Raw genomic sequence first — 21,372 nt, 5'->3', positions numbered from 1 at the left:
TATGACTTCCTGAGATGCGTAGTAATCTATTAAAATTATTTCAGTTCCTAGGGAGAAGTAGTCACATACAATTAATTGCCCTTGTTTGAAGTCTTAGCACCCTGAAAAGAAAGCATTAGCACTTAGGGTGTGCATTATAGCACATGTGGTTTTGTAGTGCTTCACCACTGTATGAATTCAAGGCAAAATCTTGGCTTCATTGAATTTAATAGGCTATTTGCTACAGGCTGCAAGTGGAGCTGGGCTTTCATCCACAGTATCTAAGAAATGGATCTACGGTCTGAAGAAGAGCAAAGGAGAAAACAGTTTTTAAAAACAGCATGCAGTTTTAAAGAGCTCTCAAATGCTTTTGTGTACGTAGAGATACAAAGAAATTTGACACAGTGCATACATACAACCAGACTAAAGTCAAGGCAGGTGTTATCTTTCATTTACTTCCCTTATTAGCGTAGTTCCACTAACTTACAGATCCTCTGGTATAACTGAAATTATATATGATGATAAAGAATGGAGCTACTAATTCAAATAATTTCTTTTTGTTGTTCTCAGCTGTAATGTTAAGTAAAAAGAGCAATTTTATTACAAAGGAGCGATCAAGGATCTTCACAGTCATGTTTCGTTTTAACCTCTAATCCACATCCTTTCCGTAAGAGACTTTTACATACCACAGTACAGCAGTGGCTAACCTCTTCACACTGGGCAACCAACGCACATGTTTAACTTCTACACCAGCCGGATTGAGGTAAAATTGGACTGCTGAATAATTCAACAAATTCACATGGTATCAAGAAAAAAAAAAAAAAAGACTTTCTACAGCCCCTGCCCTTCAGCAGCATTGAAAGCAATGCTCCAACTCTCTTAACTACACAGAGCCTACTTTTGTCCTGGGTATATTTAAACAGAACAAAACTGTTTTTCTGGCATTAGTAACAATATTTTCTTGCTTAGGTGCAGCACCTGAAAAGTCAGTCCTCTCCACTTGTATCTTTGGGTTCAGAAAATGACATATCATAGTTGATCTCAAATCTACTTCCTCACCAAAGACACTGGTTCTTGGCGGGCTGAGCTTCAAGAAGCAGTGATGCACTGAACTTCTAGTCTGCGCTCAGTATTAGAAGCGTTTGTTTATAAGGATATGTAGGCAGCTAAGCACCACAGTTCCACTCTATCCTCCAGAGTGGAATGGGAGAGAGAACTGGGAAAAAAAAAAAAAAAAGCTAAACTTGTGGGCTAAGATACAGACATTTTGGAAGGACAGAAAAGGGAAAAAAAAATAATAGATTATATATACACAAAACAAGTGATGCAAAATGTGATTGCTCACTGCCTGCTGACTGATGCCTAGCCAGTCCCCAAGCGGTGGCAGCCCTCCAGCCAACTACCCCCACTATTACTGTACCATACAATACATACGATGCATTCCATATGGCATGGAATGCATCATATGGTGCTAGTCCTGTAGGACAAATATTATAACTGACCTCCAAGAAAGTGTTGCATTAAAAGAAAACATGAAGAGAGAGCATCTTAATCCAAACAGAATTCTAAGAAAAGCCTGGGCATCTATCAGACAGAGGTAACCTCTGAATGGTTTTCATCAGTGATATTTAAATCCAGAGCAGTGTTTTTCATCTGAGAACTGGACGCCAGCCATAAAGCACCAAAGTATTCTGACTCTGCTAGACAGATATAAAGACTTGTTTCTATTTCTTCTGGCACGTCTCTGTACTTACTAACTTTGTTGTTTATGTTTGGTTTATGTAAGTAAATTATTCTTCCACTTTTATCTTCTGGGAGATTTTAGGTTAGCTAATTAAAACATTCCGCTCTCTGGTGGGCGTGGATGATCATTAAGACATGGGGATCAGATCACTACTCAGAGTGACAATGTCTTATTGCAATACTGTCATAGAGAATCAAGAAAAGGTAAGGATAGCCTCCTTCTAAGCTGCTTTGCCCAGCTGGGAAACTGGCAGTGTAGGGCTTACTGTGGATGAAAAGACATCCCCACTGATTTACATCAGCTGGAAACATTCCAGCATGCACAGTAACAATGGGGAGAATCCAAGGAGCTTGATCATCACTCAGACTTTGTCAGTGATTCATATAATATTACTCCACCATGGCTAAGCAGCACCAAGTGGGACTCAGGTACACAGACATGCATTCCTATATCAGAAAGATGGTACTGAAAGCTCCTGCTGCTTTCCCAGCAGTAAGGCACAGACAAGAGATACTTCTAACTCTGAAAGTGCAGTCATCAAACAAATCCACTACATGACAAAATTAGGTAAGGAGTGTAAGGAGTAGGTGTCCTCATTAAGGGGAATTGTTAGCTTCCTTACTATATTCTTGCCTAAAATTATAAATACAACACAAACATCCAGACAAACAAAAAAGCAAAGATCTGAAAGATTATGTATTTTGGGATTCATGAGTTGTAGTTATTTATGCATTCTGTATCACATTTGAACAGAGGAGACTTCTTTAGCAGTTTTGGACTTTCAAGTTACATTATTCAGATGAAATATTCGTGGTGACATTCCCAATGTTCAGAACAGGGATTCTTTCTATTCCATGTGGAAATTGGAATTAGGCACCAATTGAAAAGACCAGTCCAATCAAAATAAAAACTACTTGCACAGAAAATTGATCCATGAAATAGCATTGTCCACTACATAGGCAATATGATATTTCATGATTTTTCATTTTCACAGAAATTATTTCCATGTATTCAGTTACAGGCTAGAGTGAATTCTGAGATCCCTCTGCATGCTACAGCATGAAACTAATAATCTACATTTGATCCCAGATGCCCGGCAGGTCTGTGTTTTGATATGCCTTCATCTCTAACCCCTTTTTCTTCAAAAACATAGGCTTCTTTTTGAAATGTATTAAAACCCACTTGCTTTATGCATATGTTTTCAAGCTTTTATTCTACACCAGTACATTCTGGAAAATGCCAAAGGGTTTGTGGAATAAACTCCATTTGGAAAGTTTAGAGATAAAAGAATCCAGCTGCTTTTGAATACCAAATGCACCACTAAGAAGTCTCTAAAATTGCAGAAATGTCTTAAAATCGACAAAACATACCATCCTCCCACACAAAACAAGAACAGCAAAAAAAAAAAACCCACAAAACATTCCTATTTAGATAGGCTTCAGTGCTGGCTGAAATATGCCTGTTGTCAAAAGTATATACAAAGCACCAAGGGATGAGGGATTTTATGTTGCTTCAAGCTATTCCAAAGCTAAGCAGAAGATAAAAGTAAAATAAGGAACCAGGCTGAGCCACACAATGGCTGGAACCCTCTGCAAAAGGTTTCTATCCATTTGATTAGGGCATTTAGAAGACTGCATCAATGACCATGAGTTCCTGGTTTAGAGCTTGATTCAACATTCACTGAAATCAACTGTGACTTTCTACAGCTCTTAAAAGGTCTTTGAATCAGATGGTAAAAGAGTAAGGTCCATCCATTTCTGTACCCTTATTTCCACTGTGAAGAACTTAAAATTAGAAGTTTAGGTATAACTTGTCATGAATGATTTGATCATGTAGTGCATGGAAGCATACGTGCGCAAAACACACTCCTAGCTAACACTGAAATTTAGAAGTACCTAGGACAGAGACCAGCTCCTTCGCTGTAATGGTAGAAAATACTCACAGAGGAGCCTGCAGAAATGACAATACTGCTCTTTCAATTTTAAAGAGATTCTGTATTTTCAGACTGTCATCCCTTGTCATCTCCAAAACGATTTCTACTATAGTAGGTTCCTAGCTCTGCTCCTCACAGACACAGCCCTTTGGCAGAAATTAAGATCCTGCATAGTTCGCCTGCTTGCATGACTGCACTCTAAAACAGCACTGCAAAATGGATTGGTCCTGCTGAAATGTAAACATATTTTGTTTCACTGTTTAAATGGACCATTTCCCAGATTTAGTTTTGAAGCCAATCACACCAGCACATGTGAGAGTAAGGTAAACTCCACTAAATGAAGACAAATGAGCCACTGAGAGAACACTACACTGGAACAACGGCCTGGGTGTTCAAAAATCCAGCCAAGATTCTTAACAGAGAGAATCCTCTCTACAGATAACTAACCCTCACAGGTAACAATTTCATGAACTCTGACACAACACAAAGAATTTGTCAACTGAAGGCCCCTAACACCTCTCCTTATCTTCTGCTATCAGTAGTGTGAAGTTTTGAAACTCACATTTCAAGATGTGAATTTCCAGGTGTCTTTAAAAAGGTAAAAATAAAACCTAAGCAAAAGCAGGTTAGTAACTCTGCAGTGTGAAAAATAAACATAAATGAACGTTAGTTTCTAAACACACAGTCATACAAAGAATGTAAAATCTGGCCTACCTTAAATATCCATTTTTTTTTCCTCCCCCACCACATTCCTCTGCCATAAAAGCAGGCTTTGCAGTTACTGAAACTGTCAGGAGCTTATCAAGGAACACTACCTGGTGATCAGGGATAAATGTTTTTAGCTGATATACCTGCATTATAGAACATAACATTAGGAGGGATTCACATTAGTTAAATACACGCAGGAAGATGCTTATGACTCAAATCTATTCATACTGCAAAGCATTTCCATAATGACAAGTGTAGCCTACAGAACAAACCTCACAAAAGGTCAATGGGAACTCCAGATGCAGACCAGAACAAGCAACAAGGGCCAAGCATGGTGATGGCTAACATGCTCTCAAAAGGAGGTGGCAAGGACAGGACTGTAATCTAGAGAGCATCAAGTATCCGGCACAGATGAGCAAACATTTAGCTCTAACTGCTAAGGATCTGTAGGCCTCCACAGCAACGAGGGCAAACATGATTTATCAGAACTAAAGACAAATGACAGGATGGACAGGGGTACAAATCCTAACTTACATCAACATAAAAGAGTTTGCTACTGTTACTCCAGCACAAGAGCTTGAGGACTGTGCTCCTTGTCCTGCCAGGTGAGGTGCAGGCAAATTAACAAGGCATATGAGTAGTCTTCTCACTTACAATGCCTATGCCACTCACAACAGGATGAGTGCAGAGCTTTGGGTAAGGTTACAGATTCCAAGCCCCTATGCATCCAAGACCACAGTTCCGCAGAAAGTTGTCAGTAGAGTCAAACGCCGTATCAGCCAAAGATGTTTCTCCTTCAAAGCTAGTCTAAATACAGGCCAATGAGTCAAGCTGCCCCATGTGGCCTCTTTGTTCAACAAAAGTAGCAAGAATAATTTGTATGTGGAAAACTTGTAAATAAAAAGGCATATGTTGATGACTATACACTGAAGAGCTACAGTCCAGAAATACAAGAATAATACTGGGGGATGATTATCAGGGCAGTACTCCAAATTCTCAAATATGGTTTCTCAGAAATAAGAACAAATAAGTCTTTCTCTTAGCTGAACTTGCAGCACTGACCCTCAAAGCTAGTAATAAAATTACCCAAAGAACTGGAACAAATAAAAGTTGCTTTTGTTGCACTCCCCCTTTCCTAGCTTTTCAGGGATATTTCAGGCCTAGAAAATTTACCACTTTCATGGATTTTATTTCATCTGCATTGTTCTTTTTTTGTTTGTTTGTTCTTACTCTATTTTTCAGCCATCTTGAGTCTTCAGTTTTGCTTTCTGATCCTTTCTCCTTTTCTTCCTAAGTGCTTCAAAATAAACATTTAAAAACAAGCTAACAGGACAGTGGGTTATAGCTTTCAAGAACAGGGACAAACACTGTGAGAGGGGATGCAAAAATTAACACACTAAGCCCTATGTTAGGTCAGCCACAGTGCAACATGAACCATCTTTGGCCTAGCTCAAGCCACCTGGAGCATCTTCCCCCTCTGACATACTGCAGGCATACCTATATTGAGGGAGCTAGACTTGCTAAAAATTCAAAGCCCTCGAGTGTTAGGCTCTCTGGGTGCCTCCCCATACCACCCATCTGATACCTTTGGCAGAAAACGCCACTAAAAATATGTAGTATTCTAAACTTCTCACTGATTTTTCTGCCCAGGAAAATAAAATGCAAGAATTTTTAGTATAATCCCTGATCAACAGATGTTCAAAAGGATGAGAGCCAAAATTAACTCCAAACATAGGTATTTTGCATTCTATTTGAAAACCTACTTCTTTCTTCTTCCAAAGAACTTCCTTTCCCTGGCTGCCAGGGTTTGTGTTTTGCCTCAGGCTTTTCATAATCCTCAATTCTTTGCAGTTTTGCATTTTTCTTTTCCTTCTTCTCTCAGCTCAGCGAGACCTTTTTCATTATATACACTTCATATATGTATTTTTCTCTTCCCTCCCCCCCGCCTCTTCTCTGCTCTTATTTACACACAGCAATGTTTTATACTTTCTTGCTATTACTTTCTTAAGTACCTGTCCTATTTTGTAAGGAATGTGCCCATGTTGCTTACATCTCTCCCTCAGGCACTCCAGTCTTACATCACCCTTCTGTACTCTGACCACTATCAAACTGCTAAATTGTTTCTGTCTATAACCTATATACAGTTTTCTAATCTATATACAGTTGTCTTTCAATCTATTTCTGCTCACAAGAGTTAGGTCATTGCAAAAGTAAGCCACTGAAGCTTCCTCCACTTCTTTCCCTTCATCATCAAACCCTAATTCCATGCATGGCACTCCTGCAAAACCAGTCAAATGACACTCTGTAGGATACTCTTCCATAGGACTACGATGCTTTGAAGAACTGTGCAATCTCCTACAAAATAAAACATTCTTTGCCTCAGAAAACTTATAGTCCAACCATTCACCATACTGAAACATCTGCACTAGCAGGCTCAGGCAAAAATCATTTTCTAAATTTCAGACCCAGCCTAACAGATTAAGAGGTCCTCAGCTGCAAAGCTTTGATTGTATCCCTATGGCCATACCCTAGGCTTGGCAACCTGAGGTGAAGCTGGCAATTTTATTTACATTCCCTTTGTACAGTCATTGGAAATCTCTTGATTTTGAAGTGGAAATAGTGCTCCCATACATTCTGGAGTCCCCAGCAGCTTAGCATCCTCCAAACTGTACCTACCAGAATAATGATAAACAGCCAAAGGGGCATTAAAGGAAGGCTCTGATACTCTTCAGTATTTGCTCTGGAATTCCCAACCTGAAACACATCTCCTTGTTTAGGTCAGCTCTGTTCTTGTCCTGCTGTAGAAGCTGAACATTAACCAGCACCGTGCCCTCACAGCAAAGGAGGCCAATGTTATCCTGGGCTACACTAGGAGGAGTGTTGCCAGCAGGTCAAGGGAGGGATCCTTCCTCCCTCCTCAGCACTGGTGAGGCCACACCTGGAGTCTGCTGATCTGGACTTCCCAGTGAAAAAGAGGTATGGACATACTGGAGAGAGTCCAGCAAAAAGGCTTCAAAGATGATTAAGGGACTGGAGTGTCTCAGAAAGGCTGACAGAATTGGCACCATTCTGCCTGGAGAAGAGAACACTCATGGGGAATCTTATCAAAGTGTACAAATACCTGAAGGGAGGTTGCAATGGAAACGGAGCCAGGCTCTTTTCCTTAGTATCCAGTAACATAAACTGAACTCTGTTCAGAGGCATAAATCAAAACACAGGAAATCCCCTCTGAATGTTAAGAATCATTTCATTATTTTCCCTCCCCGCTGTGAGGATGACAGGCAAAACTTATGCAAAGACGCTGAAGAGTCTCCCTACTTGCAGATATTCAAAAGCAATCTGGATGTGGTCCTTAGCAACCTGCCCTTGGTAGCCATGCTTGGACACAAGGGTTGGGCAAGATGACCTCTCAGAGGTCCCTTACAACCTCAACAGTTCTGTGACTCTAGTCTCTACCCTGAATGGTCAGGCGTGCGATTATTAATTCTCAAGTACTCAAGTCCTTTCTCAGGCATAATATTGAGCCTTTTAAGTAGAAACAGTAAGTTTCAGAAAGTCTCACTTTCAGAACTCTTCCCAAGCCTCAGTACTAGTACTACCCCCAAACAAGATCTACTCACTACTAGGGCCTAAGACAACACAGCTTTTCAAATAACAGCTATTAAAATTTGCACATCATATCTTCACAGCAGTATGATTTGTGTATTTGACATGTCAGTTTGTTAATTACTTCACATGTCAGATACCTCAAAAACAAGTCACGACACACTCTTGTTAAAACATGCAAATTGCTTGAAACAAGTGAGAATTGTTAGCAGGTGATAAAATAAATATAGGAGACTGAAACAGAAGGGATAAGAAGGGTAACACTGCCTATAAAAAGGTCAAAAGTAATGTAGGCATGCAGCCTGATCCATGCAGACAGCAGTCTGCCTGCATGAATTCTACAACAGCTAATCCTCACTGCTGAACCTCCTGCCACATTTTCGCTTGCTAAACCTCACCTTCAAATTTAACTGACCACGTTATGAACATCTAAAAGCAACTCTCCGCTGTTCAAACAGCAAACTGTTCCTTTCAGTGGACCATTTCCTAGGCAATCTGAGCAGTTAGATTTGGTCTAAAACAAAGAGTTAGCCAGACTTCACCAGCTGTGCAACATAATGGTGTGCACAGAAACATCACTTATGAATAACCATAAAAAAGCTTAAGATCTCCCCCCAAGCTAGTTCAACCTTCTTGTTTCTAAGACACTCATTCCTGCCTCCCCTCACTCCCAGATCAGGAAGATCTGAGTTAAAAGATGCAGCAAAAAAAAGCAATATGCAAATGCTTTTTTCCTTACTCACAGTCTGGAAGCCCTCTCACACGCATCCCAGGTTTCATTGCCGCCAATAAGACTCCTAATTCTCTGTGTCCTCCCTTGTTCTGTATAATATTATATTTTGCTTGATCTTCACAATTGATCTCAGTGACCTTTTCAGATTTGTTATCTGGTAATTTATGAAACCTGTAAGCTGATTGGGGTGTCAAAACATCTACTTAATGTATTAGTCAAGTAATGATCTTCAAAATACAGTAGAGAAAAGACACGTCACATGATGGCCACATGCTATGAGAATTTCTGGGAAAACAACATAGAATTGAAAAGTTTTCCACCTACCTTCAGACAACATCAAGTACTTGCTCTTGCCTAAAGAAGGGAAAGGCTTGGAAATGAAGACCTATAGGATAGTTTAGCAGGGGCACGTACAAGAGCAGTGCACATTTAGGTGAAACAAGACGTGCACCCAGGGAGAAAGTCTAGCCTGCCCCAGTCTCTACTGACAAAAGGCCCATAGGGCAGCAGGTTAAACCAAGCAGAAAAATAACCCAATAGTCTAGTTTCCTACAACACATATAGCCTCCAAACCCCATTACGATCACATGCTATTCTCTTCAGTATGTTTTGTGTCAAAAATTATAGTGATTCAGTAGATAAGATTCCTATCTTATGGGAACAGACTACAGTTATATTTCGTAGTTGCTTAATTTTCTTCTCCAGCATGGATAAAATCTCAAAACTTTTCCTTACTTAACTAGTACATATTCAGCACTAGACTACTGCAAAACAGAGACCGTATCAGCTATATCTCTTGCAGAGATACAGTATTCTCTCTTGTTCCATACTACCTTTTTCCATGTTCACAGGAAGTGGAACAGCCTTTTTACGCTATTACCTCTTATTTTAAGACCCCATAGAATGTGTTACTTCAAAGCCTTTACTGCCTTCAGAAGAGAAAAACAGTAAACACCCTTCAGTTGTAGTGTGCAATACCTGAAAGCCCATGCTGATTTATCACGTTTAGATATTCAAGTCCCTGGCAGTGCTGCCAGGATTCTCAAACACAGGCTCAAAACAACAAATCAGTCAATATGAACATGGTAATCGCTCAGCACCAAAACTTCAGAATGAACACTAAGAAGGTATGTCTCATGACTTACAAGATATTTAACACACAATGATTTTTTGTTCCTCTATCTGTCCATTGATATTTGGCCATGTTATTATTAGCAAATAAAACATGGGGAAAAAAACGAACAAGGAAGACCGATTTTATTTTACTGACTATGGTACTACCCAAGAACAGCAACACAGTAATTTGCAGTTTACTATCAGGTCTGAAAGCAGCTTACACTGATAGGAAAAGAAATTGAGAAGGTTATCTCCCACTGACCTGTCAGCTTCTTCCTCACGAAAGCACTGCAGCTAGAGAGTTGAACAGCCTTCAGTCATAAATGCCAACAGCTCTGTAAACATCCACATGATGGTTCATCAATTACCCTTCCACGCTTTCTGTCACTATTGAAGTTTGAGGAGAAATTCCTGAGCAGATCTGTTTGTTAGCTTTACTACAAAACGACTTTTCTGGAATGAAGTTTTGCTGTTGTTACACATCTAGGAACAGAATGAAGAAACACAGCCTAATCAACTAACTAGAGATATTTTTCTCCATTTTCAGCAGGCTTTTTTTGTTGTTTTGTTTTTCAGACATCTTTATATCCCTAAAGACGACTTTCAGGTTTGTTCTCATTCAACACTTTGAAGCTGTTGTGCAAAGCAAGACAGGGCAGAGTCACCTTGGTACAAACTGCTTTCACAATCAGCCCAGGCCAGTACACAGAAATATCCCATGATAACTTTCCTGAGCCACCAGATATACATCACATCATGGGGACAAATCTTACATGTTTCCAAAGGGCAAAGTTTAGTCTGCTCATTGCCTCAATTCTGACTATGTAAGCAAGACATTATTTTCAGTGGCACTGAAGAACAGTTCAACTAGAGGCTGAGACTCACCCAAGTCACCTGTCAGCCCTTTCAAGCAAGGTTCTTTCTCTCCTCTACAGCAGGTAGCTTCGCACCATCCTGACCTGAGATAAGGGCTTTGATGCATATAACAAAGAAATCAATAGAAGTGTGTGCTGAAAGGCCCATCTGTAAATCAGGGTGGAAAGATAAATTGCAAGAAAAGAATCCGTGGCCTAGAGGTGATTCTCACATTCTCATTTACAAGACCTTACAGCCTTGATCCATAATCCATGCCCTTTTAATCCTCCTTCTCCTTTTGCACCCATGAGGAATTGTTATCCTTTGTCTTACTTAGAGCTAGAGCTGTAAATGTAGGGAGATCAAATCTTTGTAAAGTGCTTCACCTACATGTGGCAGTGTTAGAATGGCAGCTTTCCATGACTACATTTCTCTGTGGGAGCAGGATTATTTTCCCCAAGCAGCAGGCATTTGCTCACTAACTCTTATCATTATAGAGCACTTGGAGATCTTCGACTGAAAACAAGAGCAAAGTGCCATTGTACTCATTTTAAAATACAAAAGAGCCTCTGCTCTCATTTCAATGAGACTGATCCACACTTATAGTTTTTCAGGATCTTCAAGGGTAACTCAAAACCTCTGATTACAATACTTTTTGTTTTAGAGTCACCACAGAGTCCCAGTGTAACACGATGCAAAGCACAACAATGACAGCAGAGGAGCAAGATCCCAGGCTCAGCAAGGACAGATTTGCTCGAATCACAGAATCATAAAGTTGGAAAGGACCTATAAGATCATTTAGTCCAATCATCCTCCTATCACCATTACTACCCACTAAGCTACTAAACCACATCTTGTAGCTCCTCATCCAGGCGCCCCTTGAACACCACCAGGGATGGTGACTACACCACCTCTCTGTGCAGGCCACTTCAGTGCCTGACCACTCTTTGAGTGAAAAAGCTTTTCCTCATATCTAATCTGAATCTCCACTGGCACAACTTGTGGCCATTTCCTCAGGTCCTATTTGTTACCCGCTAGAAGAGACCAACCCCCTTTCATCACAACCTCCCTTCAGGAAGTTGTAGAGCATGACGAGGTCTCCCCTGAGCCTCCTCTTCTCCAGAGGAAACAATCCCAGCTCCCTCAGCCGCACCTCATAAGACTTGTGCTCCAGACCCCTCACTAGCTGTGGGTGTACAAATAAAGGAAAGAAGCTGCTTACCTTCAGAAGGCCTCAGGTACACAGGGATCTGCAGTGAGATTCCCTTTCCTCCACTGCCAGAACTTAAATGAGGTCTGGGAAGGGGTGGATCCTGGCTCCACCCCTTCTGCTCACTCAGGTACACTGCATGCACCTGAGTTCCCCTGGGTTGGCCCTGCCTTCCACCAGGTATTCAATCACTGCTTCAGGCCATGACTTAGTACTTCTGCTACACCCGAAAAGTAAAAACACAAACACAAATAAAAACATCTGCCAAAGAACCTCCTATAAAATGTCATTACAAAAATTAACCATTTATTTAGGACCTGCGGACCCAAATGATGCTTAATGAGACAACCCAGACAAACACTACATATCAATGAGTTAGTCCCACAGCATTCTTTCTTCTGCAACAAGCCAGCTAAATGTTGTGCTCACAAAGATGCGTCTGTTTAACCTGCAATATGGGTGCACAAATAAGACAGACATGAGAGTGAATGGAAGAAAGCAGACAAGAGAAAATGATTTTGTGAGAATCTAGGCAGAACCCAGCTAAGATAATTAACAGTAGGATGAGTTCTTCTCTTGAGAAGGGCTAGTTCTCATTTCAAATTAGAAATAGTAAAGCTGATTTGTAATATTGTGAGATCAAAATGCAAACAGAAAGATACGCAATGGAAATGGACAATCCTATCTCACTACACATGCATTATTCAAGGAAGGAAAGAAACTGAGCTCAAATCTATGCTTAGCTGCTCAGAGCATTTGCTGGCTGGCAAATACATATTAACTGATTGAAAATGTTTAGGGATTTGACATTCATTGGCAAGGAGAAGGCTCATCATCTGCATTCCTTACAGCTGCTGATACTCAGCCAACACACCCCTACTCTGATGTCAGTGGTCTAAACAAGGGCCATACCCTAAATGACAGTTTAAGCCCAAGAAATCTCTGTTGAATTATGAGCTGAGGCTCCAACTTCCACAACTACAGACTGCTCCTCAAGCAAACTGAAGATTTCCTAGTTTCCAATTCAGGCGGGGAGGATTCTGCAACCACTAAACCCTGCCCAAAAGTCCAAACTTACTTTCAGTACAAGATTTTTGTTTTACAAATTTTCACTGCCAGTATAAGCCCTCAGCCAAAGGAACAAAACTGCCCAGTCCTTTGGGTGATAAGAACTGGGTTGTGTCCATAACAATTATTAGCTGTCGCAAAATGCCACCTTGGCAGTGAAGAATGGTATTCAAAGTACGAGAAAATATTGCAACAGTACTCAATCTTCCCCCTCTTCTGGCTGCAAAGCTGGTCTGTTCCGCTTCCAGTCTCTTGTGGATATGATCATTATATATAAATGGAAAACTTGTTCATGACTCATCTGCCTGTATTACCAAGTGCATTTTTCAGTTCAGTAGCCAGGCGTCCATTTTGTGGGCAGCTAAGTGATTTACAGTGATTGAGTGTGCACTGTGTGCAGCTCTTGCAAATTTTACATGCTGGCTGTACAGGGAATGAACGCATGCTGATTATGCTCCACATAGCAATGAACCCAATTACCTAAGCCACTAACTCCCATTAGAGAAGCCAGAAATACAGCTGTTGCTTCACTATCTTGAAGAAACATTTGCTGTTTTGATCTCAAACTACTGTTCATTGAAATAAATGACAGATTTATATTAAGGAAGAACTGGCCTCCGAGTTGAAATAGTTTCTTCTAATAACTATTACCTTCTTGTGCTCCAGAGCTGGTATTCCAGAGCAGGGACTAACCCCAGATTCAGGAAAGCAGACAACAATCCAGCTACTTCATGAATGTGAGTGACTTACGAGATGGAGCCACGAGGATGAAAAGTCTGAGGAAAAATAGATACATTTCAGATATGAAACCTAAAGACATTTCTGAATCATCTTGGAGTAAAAAACTGAGTCCTGTCACATGCAACAGAATGAATTTGATGTAAGGAACAGGTGAGAATGACTGCAGAACAATTACTTGATGAGAAGATTTTGGTTGAAAGCAATGCGTGGAGGTCCCTAGCCCAAACACCTTTTCCACAGAGTGCTAACTTCACTTCAGATTTTGAGATCCTCAGCCTTGTCTCACTGAGTTCCAGTTTACAAGGCCTGCTCTGAAAGTAATGCCTCCTGTTTTACAGCAGTGGGTCTGTACGTGTACAAGAACAAACAGACATTACCACCACAGGAAACAGCTGTGGTTCCGCAGATGAAGGGCAGCTAGAAACTTAGCCAAGAGCCTCGCTTAATAAGCTCGCACTGCACTTCAGGGCTCTCATGCACATGTAATTGTCTGACAGCATCGCAGAACTCTGCATCCACAATGTTGCTGAGTCTGTGCTTAAGGGAAGGTCTTAAAGCTAAGACTGGAAAAACCTGAAAATCAGAAGAGAATGAAGAACAAGCTTACTCTTCAGTTCACTGAGCATGTACCATACAGAAATACTTCTTCCTGGCACAAGTGGCAGATAAAGTCCCACACTGCATCACAGGATTAAGTAGAATCATAGAACCATTAAGGTTGGAAAAGATCTCTAAGATCATCTAGTCTGACCATCCACCTACTACCAATGTTGCCCACTAAATCATGCTCCTTATTATCACACATACCCACTCCCTGTACATCTCCAGTGATGGTGACTCAACCACCTCCTTGGTCATCCCCTGGCACAACAAGGCCATTCCCTCTAATTCTATCACCAATTACTTGGGAGAATAGGCCAACTCCCACCTTGCCACAACCTCCTCTCAGGGAGGAGTAGAGGGCAGTAAGGTCTTCTCTGAGCCTCCTCTTCTCCAGACTAAAGAATCCTAGTTTCCTCAGCTGCTCCTCATAAGACTTGAGCTCCAGACCCCTCACCAGCTTTGCTGCCCTTCTATGAACTCATTCCAGGGCCTCAAAGTCTTTCTTATAGTAAAGGGCCCAAAACTGAACACAGTACTCAAGATGTGGCCTCACCACAGTTTGGTACAGGGAGCCAATCATCTCCCTGGTCCTGCTGGCACCACTATTTCTGATACAAGCCAGGATGCCATTGTCCTTCTTCGCCACCTGAGCACAATGCTAGTTCACATTCAGCTGAGTGTCAACCAGCATCTTCAGATCCTTTTTCTCTACACAGTCTTCCAGCCACTCTGCCCCAGGCCTGTATTGTTCCTTGGAGTTGTTGTGGCTAAAGTGCAGGACCCAGCACTTGGTCTTGTTGAACTTCATCCCAGTAGCTTCAGCCCAGGTATCCAGCCTGTCCAGATCCCTCTGTAGGGCGTTCCTACCATCAGGCAGATTGACACTTCCTCCCAACTTGATGTCATCTGCAGCTTACTGAGGGTGCACTCAGTGCCCTCATTCAGGTCATCAATGCAGATATTGAAGAGGACAGGCCCCAGTATTGAACCCTGAGGGGCACCACTCATGACTGGATGCCAGCTGGATATAACTCCGTTCACCATCACTCTCAGGCCCAGCCTTCCAGCCAACTCTTAACCCAACAAAGAGCGTACCTATCCAAGCCACAGGCTGCCAGCTTCCCCAGAATGAGGCTGATGGAAACAGTGTCAAAAGCTTTGCTGAAGTCTAGGTAGACTACATCAACAGCCTTTCTCTCATCCACCAGGATGGTCACTTGGACACAGGAGATGAGGTTGGTCAAGAAGGACCTGCATTTCATGAACCAACGCTGGCTGGCCCTGATTCCCCAGCTGTCTTGTACATGCCTTGTGGTATCACTCAAGATGATCTGCTCCACAACCTTTCCAGGCACCAAGGTCAGGCTGACAGGTCTGTAGTTCCTCAGGTCCTCCTTATGACCCTTCTTGTAGGTGGGAGCCACAATGGCAAGCTTCCAATCCTCCATGACCTCTCTGGTTGACCAGGAGCACTGATCGATAGCGGAAAGCAGCTTGGCAATCACCTTTGACAGCTCTCTCAGCACCCTCAGGTGTATCCCCCATCTGACCCCATGGACTTGTGACAGTCTAGATGGAGTAGAAGGTATCCAATTGTCTCCACCTTAATTGTGGAGGGTTTATTCTGCTCTGCATCCCAGTCTTCCAGATCTGGGGGTAGAGTACCCCAAGGGTAACCAGTCTGACTATTAAAGACAGGCATAAAGAAGGTATTGAACATCTCAGCCTTTTCCTTATCCTCAGTGGTCACAATCTCCACCTTATCCAGTAAAGGATGGAGATTCTCCTTAACCCTATTCTTACTGTTAACATACTTGTTAAAAAAAAAAAAATGTTGCCAACAGTAGCCAAGTTAAGTTCAAGCTGGGCTTTTGCCTTTCAGTTTTCTCCCTGCCCATCCTAGCAACTTCTTTCTACTCTCCCCGAGTTGCCCGCCCCTTCTTCCACAGAAGGTAGACTCTTTTTCTCCCAGAATGTCAGCAAAAGTTCCCTGTTCATTCATGCTTAAAAAGAGATAAAAAAAAAAAGATCAATGTGATTGCAATTTTACTTCTCTACTCCTGTTCACTGAGCACATTACAAAGGCCAATGGTTAAATGGCTTCCTAGTCCAGTCAATAATGAAATTGCTGACCATGGGCAGCAAGACTTTAACTACTATTCTAGGCTCTGACGTATATCCACAGGATCATTTTCCACTAAAAACCACAAAGGGTGAGGCACCCCTCGTACACAACACCAAAGACGACTTGAGATAGTTCTATGCTTAGCAACACAACTGATCCAATAAACAAAGCCATAACATCTCTTAAAAAAAAAAAAACACTTTTGCACATAAAAATTATCTTCAAAAAATGTCAAAGGTTTTTTGTTTTGTTTTGTTTTAAACAAATGTTCATGAATGAGGCTTAAGCACATTTTGGAATCTAAGATGGCTGTCTGCACCAATTCGTTAGGTTTGGGAACTGGAAACAGAACATACCACGAAATTACAGATTCCCCAGTTAGCAAAATGAACTGTATCTCAGCTTCAACTGAACAGAATAAGGCAAAGCAGAAAGAAATTAATTACAAATCTCCTCTCTACAAATGTGATTTGTGAATTCAGACCGTATTCTTTTTCTCTGGAAAGGCAGATAAGGTACTTCAGAGGATCATTTCAGAGGTCAGTGTATTCACCTATTCCTTCTTGTGTTCTGCATCTTTCAGACTACACTGTACAGTGGCAAATAGGAGGATATGAACAGATGGCTGTTTGCACTGATAACTGTCCGCTCCTAGTCAGATTAATTGGTTAAATCCCAGTTAAAGATTACAGCTTGGTAAAATGATACAGACAGTGTTCAGTCACTCTTCACAGTCCCGTAAAGAGATTAAAACACATTCCTAGAAATAAAAACTGTTTCAGTACATGTTAAGGGCTGTGCAAAACACATTGCTGGAGCATAACAGTATACGCCCCTCAAGAACACAGTCTTAAAGGGCATAAAATTTACATAAATATGAAGGTCAAGTGGAAGTTTAGAGGCATGAGTCAGTCATGAGGATGACTAGGATATATGACAGAACAGTATCAGTATCATGACTACTATTTGTTTAACCAGACCTTTGGCATCAAGCGGCTCATGAGACTTGGGAACTGCAGTATTATCTAATATCATACCTCTTCTAAAGACACTGAGAAGATATTTGCCTTCAGAAAAACTGGGAACGTGCCAGAAGACTGGAGCCTTGTGCCAGTTCTCACTGAAAAGGAAAATCTGTTGACCTCAGTAATTACCTTCAGTACAAGACAAGAAAGCGACAAAACCATGCAATGCAATCAGTAAAGAATGAAAGGAAGTGACCATAAGCAGGGGTAGTCTATCCAATTAGATGGAAAACAGACCTGACTCATAAACCTGAATGCATTCCCTGAGACTGCAGTATGGATTACTAATGGTAATTGTGAAAATGTAACACCTTTAGCACAGTACTTGACAAAATGTTGCGTGATACTTTATTTCAAATACACAAAGTACAACAAATGGAGTAAAAACTCACTAACTGGCAGAGCTTACAAAAATAGTGGAGAAACATGATCAGGTATGAAAGTTTCTAGTGGAGTTCTGCAGGGTTTCATTCTGGGTATATAGCTCATAAAGGCTATGTAAAGATTTTGGGGTTAGGCAAAACTAACAGATTTACAGACATTTCTGTTGAAAGCAACATGAGTGACATAATTCTACTGTGCTGCAGAACAGAGAAAGGGAGCAGCTCTGGAAGAGGAGCTCATTTCTCAAATATTTGATTAAGAACTGGGGAAGAAGCAGGAAGAGTCATGAAGAAGAGTTCAAGAAAATGCTAAGTAGAAGAGGCCTGTGCAACTTCAGCTGTTCAGGCTACCAGAAGGAAGACAAAGAGATGGTGTGGTAACATTACATAAGCCCTTTGCAAGGAGAAAACGGTGATTTATTTTTTTGAGAGCTCTGTAATAAAGCAGAGAAACACACAAAACCCCAGCTGTTCAAGTCAAGCAAATTCAAACAAAATTTTATTCTGCAAAGTGATTAACCTGAGTAGGAATGTACTTGGGGGAAGATTTTTCGTCTGTACTTGGTGTTTCCAAACCAAGACTGGAAGCCTTCATGAAGAACAGAAGTGTTAGTCTGACTCCAGATTAAGAAGAAAAACAAAACTAAAACTGCCAAAATCAACAGCTGCAGCTGTGGTGACAAGCCAGCTGCTGACTTCAGGGACCCCGTGATCTTTTTCACTATGGAATCATAGAATCATTAAGGTTGGAAAAGACCACTAAGATCACCTAGTCCAACCCTCAACCCATCACCACCATGACCACTAACCATGTCCCTCAGTACTGATTCCCAAGTCTCCTATCAGACAACCAGCTAAAACTCATCTCCCACTACCAATTCACAGATTTCTTTACACTTACTCCACGCACCTTTAAGAGGTGTAATGAACAGGCATGACTGTTTTTGATCTAATGAATGATAAAAGCAACATTTTCGAGCTGCTACCTAAAAACGTGTGAAGCACACATTGCTCACATCCACTTACCAGGTACGAATAGCTGCAGTGCATTCCAAGCGCTTGTATCTGCTCTCAGTCCTGACCTCATCTCTTCTGCTTGCTCCAGGCCAATACATGTGTTGCACACTCCCTGCCTCTCGCAATCAGCGGAACAGATGATTTTACTTCTTTCTACTTTGAAACCTAAGCAGAAATCCCAGGATCACACTAAAATGAGACACTTTATTAGATCATTCTCCCCTGTAACTTGGACGCTACCTCTGCCTGAGTGGCTGAGAAAACCTACAGGCACACACCCTGCACATTCTTTATCCACAAACTGCTTTGTTTTTTTCTCCCTGCAAAACAACTAGTGCATCTTTACATAGACCAAACTACAGGCTTTCTCAGCTCTTTGTAGAAATACACTCCCCCTCCTTCACTCCCTTCGATTTTCTCCGCGCGTGAAACAGGTGCCGGGTTAGATTGCCGCCTCAGGTGCAGCCGTTAACCCGTTGTTCATCACGCAGCGGCACGGCGGGGAGACAACCGCGTCCCACAGAAAGGCGCCAGGCCGCAGCCGCGCAGCGGGAAAACGGCGGCCGCCCCCGCGGGGATCGATGGAGGCCTCTGGCTCCACCCAGCGGGCGCCTCAGGACACTGCAGCCGAGGGATCCAGTCAGCCCCGGGGGATTGCAGCCTAGCAGCAGCGCCGCACAGGCGGCCACACACAGGCTCTCGGTGAAGCCTGTCCCTCCCTTAAACAAGCAGCAGCACACAGGTGCTTTTTGATGAGCTCAGCTAATGCCATCTGCCACCCGTTTGCCCGCTGCTAAACCGAATTCCCGCAGGTGCTCCCCTTCTGTCAAACAGAGAGAAAATTCACCTAGTGCCAATGTTTTTAGATCTAGATCTCAACCCAGCTTTGACCAAAAAAGAAAAGACAAAGGCAGCCCCGCCTGTGCCCCCAGCTGTGAGATGATCCAGGCCGAAGCTTTGTGGTAGGACCACACCAGGGTGGGCACAACAAAGGGACACAATGGTCTCCTCAGCTGCCTTTGGACCTATTGCCTCCTCCAACCACTTAACTGACACAAAGAACTAATTGAAAGCTTTTTTTTTTTTGCTTTTTTTTTTTTAATATCACAGAGGTGCTGCTTGTAATAGTTTAACATTTTTTTTTTTTTAATGTAATGTTCAAATAACTTATCTTGAATCTCAACGTATGTAGGAACTAGGCCATAAAATCTAATTGTGCCTAAAGTGCATACTTCAAACTGAGTCGGGGCTGACTCCAGTTTTCTGCCCTCCCACCCAAGAAGCACACACCTCATGCCATCTCTTCCTCAGTCCTTGGGCTGCTTTCCCACCTGCAGCACCAGCAATCCAAACCCTTCCTTCATCTCCATGGTTCTTCGCACTTCTGTACGCTCCTGTCCTCCTAAGTTACAGGCTCTCTCTGGCACAGCTTTGTTTAGGTCTTGTTTTGATAACGACGAACAGATTATTATCCACAGTGAAGACAGCAATGCAGCGTTTCCCAGTTGTTTTTGTTTCTACAGCTTGTAATTTTTATGATGACAGGGATGGTCTTTTTGGTTACCTGCAAAGTGATCTGGTAGCCTAATTGTATTCTTGGTTTCCTCTGACCTTCTCTAAGACTTTTTATAATCCTCTTTCCAAATGCTGAAAGTAGCGTTTTTCTTAGCGTTGCTGTTAAGTAGTTGTCTTTTGAACTCTGTAAGCCTCTTCCTTCTGTGGAGAGGAACATAAATACATGTTCCAGAACACTCTGCCCTTCTCCACCACCTGTGGTACACTGTTTAATAAGCTATTTTCCTACTACTTAACTGCATCAGCAATCATTGCCAGAGACTGCTAGCAAAGGAGCTGTTTATCCACTCTCTCCCTTGGAAATGGCTGTCAATGGGCAAATATAGTTTGTACCCACACAAAACCTTTCTAGGTGGGCTGTGTGGGTGGACCTAAGCCCACATTCCTGCAAATACTTGTGGGCACAACCAAGTCACATCTTTACATTTAAGTATTGTCTTAAGATAACTCTTCAGATAAGTGCATGTGTAAGATGAATATTTTCTCAATTTTACACTCTTAAAAGTGTATGGACCATCTTGTCATCTATTCTTGTTCAGTGCCTGCCATTTTGGTGTCACAGGATACTGGAAGTGCCAGATACTCTGCCAACACAAACAGGTACTAACAAGTAGTAAATTGTTGTATGGAAACCTCACTGTAAGGTTTTCTCAGGAGAAAGGACACAAAATAGCATATATACTACATACATAGGAGAAGTGCCCCACTTTAAGGAAAACACAAGTGGGTTTGAGTCTGATTTTCAGAATTTTCAAGCCTGCATAATCCCCACAACAGCCAGAGAGAAGTGAGACTCCTACATTTCTGCAAGCCCATCTACAAAGAAAAGAGTAGCACTGTATTCCAGTGCCGAGCATTCTTCTAGACTCTGTATTAGAGGTGGAGATCAGGACATTGATTTTGCTTAATACATGGCTGACAGTGCCATTTTAACACCAAAATCCGCCATCC

General features: G+C 41.8%; 1 protein-coding gene across 1 annotated transcript in view; it reads right to left on the bottom strand.

Annotated features, from left to right (window-relative positions):
• Positions 1 to 19,167, bottom strand: part of SCLT1 (sodium channel and clathrin linker 1) — a 60,525-nt gene extending 41,358 nt beyond the window's left edge. The window contains exon 1 of the mRNA XM_040699841.2: positions 18,856 to 19,167. The gene's annotated coding sequence lies outside the window, so the exon portion shown is untranslated. The remainder of the gene's footprint in view (positions 1 to 18,855) is intronic.
• Positions 19,168 to 21,372: the final 2,205 nt, after the last annotated feature.

Source organism: Gallus gallus, chromosome 4, assembly GCF_016699485.2.
Source record: "Gallus gallus isolate bGalGal1 chromosome 4, bGalGal1.mat.broiler.GRCg7b, whole genome shotgun sequence".
NCBI classification, from domain to species: domain Eukaryota; kingdom Metazoa; phylum Chordata; class Aves; order Galliformes; family Phasianidae; genus Gallus; species Gallus gallus.
Note: the sequence above shows the minus strand (reverse complement) of the source record. Positions and strands in the feature narration are given on the sequence as shown.